Source organism: Martes martes (assembly GCF_963455335.1).
Source record: "Martes martes genome assembly, chromosome: 17".
Classification (NCBI taxonomy): Eukaryota; Metazoa; Chordata; class Mammalia; order Carnivora; family Mustelidae; genus Martes; species Martes martes.
In genome coordinates this window covers 27,338,709-27,344,870 of record NC_137905.1, presented here as the reverse complement: position 1 = coordinate 27,344,870, position 6,162 = coordinate 27,338,709, and the positions used below count along the sequence as shown (strand labels likewise).

Here is a 6,162-nt window from a genome sequence, read left to right as displayed (position 1 = left end):
ACCACACTGGCTGAATGGGATGGGGAAAGAGGAAGACCCGAACATGTGCAAAGTCCCTGGGGCAGAAGGACTCAATCATGACAGATTCAAGGAACAATGGAGGGAGACACCTGGGTGGCTCAGTCAGTGGAGCATCTGGCTCTTGATTTCAGCTTGGGTCATGGCCCTGTGTTGCGCTCCACACTGGGGGTGAGGCTTGCTTGTTCTCTTTCTCCCTCCTCTCTCTCTCTGCCCCTCCCCTCCCAAAAAAGAAAAGAAGAAAAAGGAACTGAATGGAGGCTGCTGTAGCACCAAGAACAAAGAGGAGGGGGAGAGAGAAGAGATCGGGGCCCACATCAGGAATGTGCCCAAAGGGCCTAGCCTGGATTTTGCTGGTTCGGAGGCAAGAGAGCTGCCCCTTCACCTTTGGGACCATTTCATGGGAAATCACCAACTTCTGAGTCAGGTTCCTTCCAGCCCCTGCTCTAGCCCCTCCAAGTGCTCTATTGGGCTTGTTTTTTGTTTTTTAAAAGATTTTGTTTATTTATTTATTTTGACAGAAAGAAAGCGCGGCAGAAGGAGAAGCAGAACGCCTCTGAGCAGGGAGCTGTCTTGGGGGTGGGGGTGGGGGGCTCGATCCCCAGATCCTGGGTTCATGACCTGAGCCAAAGGTGGATGCTTAAATGACTGAGCCACCCAGGTACCCCTCTCTTGGGCTTGTTTCTCTTTCTCTCTTGGGACCCAGAGCAAGGGTGGGACACTCACTAAGCTGACCAGGACCTCTTCTGGGGACTGGCAGGCAGGGCCTCTAGCAGGGTCAAGGTGGCCCAAGTAAAGGTGTTTGGCTAGTAGCTGGAGAGCAGGACTTCAGTCCAGGGCTGTCTGACACTGATGTGACAGCTATCCTGCAGTACCTTTGTACTCACATGGGATGGAAGTGAGCGGAGAGTGCAAAACAGCCCAGGGAGGTGAGTGGAGGACCTTCCTAGCAGGCTGACTTGTCCCCAGGATGGATGTGTCCCCGGCAGGAGGAGGGGAGCTCCCTGTCCCAGGACGGGTGCACAAGAGCCAGGAGGTTATAGTGGAGCTTTGGGAGGGTAGTTGGACCAGTCCTTGCTCAGGGCGGCTGCAGAGCCCCTCCCCCGGGAGCCTCATCTTCCTTTTGACCCACCAGCGCTCTTGGTTCCTCTCTTCCTCATCTCTGCCTGTGCGACGGGGGCAAATTCGTTCGCCTGGCTAAGCCTCAGTTTGCTCCTCTGTAAAATGGAGTCATGCTTGCGTCTGCATTTTAGGGTTATTCTGAGGTAGATACTTTCCAAGATAGTGTCCGGCACCGGGTCAGGGAACCGAAGGCTCAGTTAGTAAGACCAATTATTGCTGTTACCCTCTTCTCCCCTCCTTTCAGTCTGGAGAGCACCGCGGGACAGGAGCCGGGCCCCTGGGTTCTGTCTCCTTCTGCACAGCGACCGTCTCTTCTTTCCCACCCTGTCCCCGCCTCCTTAGTGTCCCCACGGGGCCGGGAGAAGGGAACTCAGCCCGGGGTCCTCCTGGGGCACTCTGATCTCCACGCGCGCCCCTCTGCCTCCGTGTCTCCTCCGGGGCCGTGCCTGGGTCGGGGCGCACCGCAGGCAGAGCGCGGGAGCCGCGGTGCGCCACCGCCCGGCCCGCGCCCACGCCGGCAGCGGCTCTTGGAATCCACGTGATTTCTCGGCAGCGGCCGCCGGCTCCCAGCACCAGCCCCGGCGCTCTCCGCCCGCTTTCAGTTTCGTGCGCAGCGTGGCGGGGCAGGAGCGCGGCGGAGCCGGAGCGCGCCGGGTGAGTGGAGAGCGAGCCCCGGGGCTGCGGGCTCGGCGGGCGAGCGGCGTGGGGAGCACCGGGCCGGGGAGCACCGGGCCGGGGGTGCCCGAGGGCGCTGGGTGGGGGGGCTCCGCCGGCCGCCGGCTGGGTGGCCCGGTGGCAGGGTGCAGGCACTGATCGACCGATGGACAGATGGGGCGCCGGCTGCCCGGCGGAGTTTGGGGGCGGGGGTGCGAGCCGCAGAGGGAGGCAGGTCGGGGTCACCCGAGCTGAGGGTAGGGGTACGCGGCTGCGCTCCCCTTTCTCCCCAGCCTCCCAAAGCTCCTGGAACTTTAACTTTTAATTGCTTTTTAAAGAATTATAGCAGCGGGAGGCGGGGGGTAGGGGCGAGATAGGTAAAGGGGATCAAGAAGTACAAACTTTGTTGGCTACACAGGTCAGTCCTAGAGTTAACACGCACAAATAATAAAGAGCAGGGGGAAACTTTTGTTGTTGTTTTTTTTAAGATTTTATTTATTTGACAGAGAGAGATCACAAGTAGACAGAGAGGCAAGTAGAGGGGGAGGGGGGAAGTAGGCTCGCTGCTGAGCAGAGAGCCTAATGCAGGACTCGATCCCAAGACCCTGAGATCATGCCCTGAGCCGAAGGCAGCGGCTTAACCCACTGAGCCACCCAGGTTCCCAGAGCAGCGGGAAACTTTTGGAGGTGATGGACGGGCTTATGGCATAGATCGTGGTGCTGATTCCATAGGTGCATGCTCACCGCTAATCTCAAAAGGTTGTATCCGTTAAACACGCACGGCTTTTTGCATGTCCATCATAGCTCAGTAAAGTGCTTTACAGAAAAGAGGTGCAAACTTTCAGTTATGGAATAAATAAGCCAGAGAGATGAATGTACAGTAGAAGGAATCTAGGCAAGGGTATTATAGTAGAGGATAGCTACACGTGTGTGGAGTTGTGGCCTCGCTGTTTTACACCTGAAACTAATATAACATTGTAGGCAACTCTCCCTCGATAATAATTTTTAAAAAAAAGCATTTTGGAAGTCTCGCGACTCATTCTGCACAATTCACGCTTTTTAGCCTAAACATGCTTTATTATTACTACCATTATTATTATTATTATTATTATTGACAATGAGTATAGAAGGAACGGAGTTAGTGAGGTTTGAGCCTGCCGGCTTGCTTGTTTGGATATAAGGAAGCGCCCTGTAACCATCACTCAACCCCAGCGTTCCTCAGCCCACTTTCATCTCTGCCACACCTCATTTTGAAACAAATGGCAAACAGACATCATAGCATTTAACTGAAATATCTCCGAATGTACTAAAAGATAAGGAATCTTTAAAAAACGAAAAAAAAACAACCATGGCACTATCTGAAGACTGGAAGCATTTGAACAATAATTTCTTCATGTCAAATCGCCACAGACTATATCCGATGAACGTTTTAACCTCATAATCGGGTGAAAACATGGGCGTCATTTTGTTACTTGCTTTTGGCATTTTATGTGGTTTTCAGCCATTTTTCTCGGGAGGTCAGGACCTGGGGTTTGCTGAGCTGGCCATTTAGGGAGGTCTGAGCGAGGTCCTTTGCCTTCAGCCTGGTTTGCATCCGTTTTATAAGTTGGGGGTTCTTCTGTTTCTTTTTTAAAAGATTGGGGGTTTGCAGACTTTAAAAGCAGTTGGAAAACCAGCACTTCCTAGCCTCCCAAACCTGAGAGTGTCCAGAGGTGGGCTTTACTCACAGGCCAGTGCCTAGAGCCTCCTCCCTCCAAATTGCTTTCCCTTCTAAGAAGCAGTAAGTCCAGAAAAGCATTCGGCTTGGTCTCCCACTGCCAAGCTGCTGATTGTGCCCACCTGCCTTGTCCCCAAAGCCCGGCACACGGCTTGGCCGGTGCCTGGTGTGGGAAGCAGAGGGATCACGGCCCTCAGCACCTGGTGTTTGCTGGGTGACCATGTCGATTTCCTCAGAACGTCAGTTTCTCATCTGTGAGCTGGGCGTGATAATATGTCCTTCAGAGTGTGCCTCAAGGTTGGATGAGATACACCCCAGTGCCTGGTCCACCTCAGCTCGTGGAGAGCTGTGGGTCCTCTGTGAGGGCAGACCAGCAGAAGAGAAAGTGCTCTAGAAGAGTTTTTTCAGGTTGCCTAGCTTTGCACCTCCGACCGGACGTTTGCAGGGCCGGGTTGGTCTCTCTGTTCCCCCAACGCACATACCCACCGCACCCGCGGAAGAAAATTCTGCAAAACTTCTTGGGGTGTCTTCTCCCAGCTGTGATGAATTGATTGTGTCCTGGAGAAAGATATGTTGAAGCCCTTGCCCTCCGTATCTCTGAGTTGTGACTTTATTTGGAAATAGGGTAGTAGCAGATGTCATTAGTTAAGCTGAGGTCATGCCAGAGTTAACTGGGTCCTTAATTCAGTGTGACTGATGTCCCTATAAGAGAGGAGGTCAGCTTATGAAGATGCACACACGCCATGAAATGACAGCCCGGTGACAACAGAGACAGAGACCAGAATATAAGGCTGGACACCCCAAGAATTGCCAGCAACCAGCGGAAACCAGAAAAGCCAAGGAAGGCTCCTCCCCCTGCGGGTGCTTTGTTACAACTGTAACCGAGCTTGGAAGCTAATTCACCAGCCCAGAACCTTGCTTCTGCTTTCCAGAGCAGGACTAAGGCTTAAGCAAATTAACACAAGTGCTAATACTTTGTAAAAACTTTTTGTGGGTGTTCTGAGGACATAAACTACTGGGGTCCTTTGCCAGATCTATTTTTTGGGCGTTGGCTGGTGGCCCCAAGTCTACCTTGGCTGAAACCCATTCTGCAAGGAAAACACCTAGAGGATTTGCAAGAAAAAAAAAATGAAAAATGATCAGCCTGGCTGTTGGTGTAGGCTGTGCGGAGAAGGGAAGGTTTTTGATCCCTCTGGCCACCCTGGAGAACATGTGTCTCCCACACACTGTACTTAAAACCAGAAGGGATGGGGCAGGCAAGCGCTTGGTTGTATGTGGGACTTGTTGCCTGTAAACTGGGCATGATTGTGTTACCCATATGCTATCTGAAGGCTCTTGGGTCCTTGAGAACTGAGTAAAGTTGGCATGAACCCCCATTCTGTTCCTTTGGGAAGCCCCACGTGTCCTTCAGCCCTCTGTGAATCTGGAGGGTAGAGGTGGGTGTGAGCTTAGTTCCTCTGGCCATCTCTGATCCCAGACTCTTCTTCTGTTCTGTGGTCATCCTTTCTCCCTGGTTGACCAGGGCATGAAACCAATCATTTTCCTGGAATGGAGAGATGAGAGTCATGGGGAAACGTGAGTTCACTCATTTATCTTGCTTGTTTCAAATCCGACTCTCTGTGATGGGACTCCTGCTCCAACCTGTGGGTCACTCCAAAGTCTTCCGATAAATTCTCTAGACACGGGAGTCTTCCCCAGAAAGGTTTTTAGCAGACCTTCTACCTGAGAAGCCTCCGACATATAGCAAAGGAGAACTTCAGAGAGCCTGAGGGAACATTGACTTGACCTTGGATGACCTCTGCTTCTACTTTGGTTTACTTCCAGTCTTTTTTCTATGTGTGTATATTCATATTTTTCTGTGGACTCATACATAAAAACCAAAATGGAATTATACTTTTTAAACTGAATAAAATGGAATTACATATTAGAGGGAAAGTACATCCTATATAATTTTTGAAATTATTTCATTTTTAATAGCTAATATATTCCTATAGTAAAATGATATAAAATATACAAAGAGGTATATGATGCAGAGTAAGTTCCGCCTTCCTCTGTCTCCCAGCCACCTGATTACCCTCCCTGAAGGCACCCAGTGTTATCAGGTTCTCATGTGTCCTTACAAAGATCATTCAGGTGGGCCTTTACAAACATGGATATAGATAGATGGATAGATAGATACAGATATAAATATGGGTATAGATATCCCCCTTCTTACAAATGGTGGTATACTCTATATAGTTTTTTTTAATCTTTTTTCAAAATGTAATACAATTTGGAAATCTTTCCACATCAAAACCAAAAAAAAAAAAATCTGCCGTTTTCTTTTTTTTTTTCTCTTTTTAAAGATTTTATCTATTTGACAGAGAGAGACACAGCAAAAGAGGGAACACAAGCAGGGGGAGTGGGAGAGGGAGAAGCAGGCTTCCCACCAAGCAGGGAGCCTGATGCGGGGCTAGATCCCAGGACCCTGAGATCATGACCTGAGCCGAAGGCAGATGCTTTGACCCACGAGCCACCCAGGCGCCCCTGCTTTTTCCTTTTTAAACAGCTACAGAGTATTTCATTATATGGTTGTGTCATCATTAATTTAACTACTATTAAATTGGGCATTTAGGTTGTTTCCTAAATTTTTCTCTTGCTATCCCAAACAG

At 50.4% G+C, this 6,162-nt stretch overlaps 1 protein-coding gene across 1 annotated transcript in view; it reads left to right on the top strand.

Moving 5' to 3' along the window:
* The first annotated feature begins 1,745 nt into the window (after positions 1–1,745).
* NLRC5 (NLR family CARD domain containing 5) overlaps positions 1,746–6,162 on the top strand; it is an 83,967-nt gene continuing 79,550 nt past the window's right edge. Inside the window, exon 1 of the mRNA XM_080828032.1 lies at positions 1,746–1,794. The gene's annotated coding sequence lies outside the window, so the exon portion shown is untranslated. The remainder of the gene's footprint in view (positions 1,795–6,162) is intronic.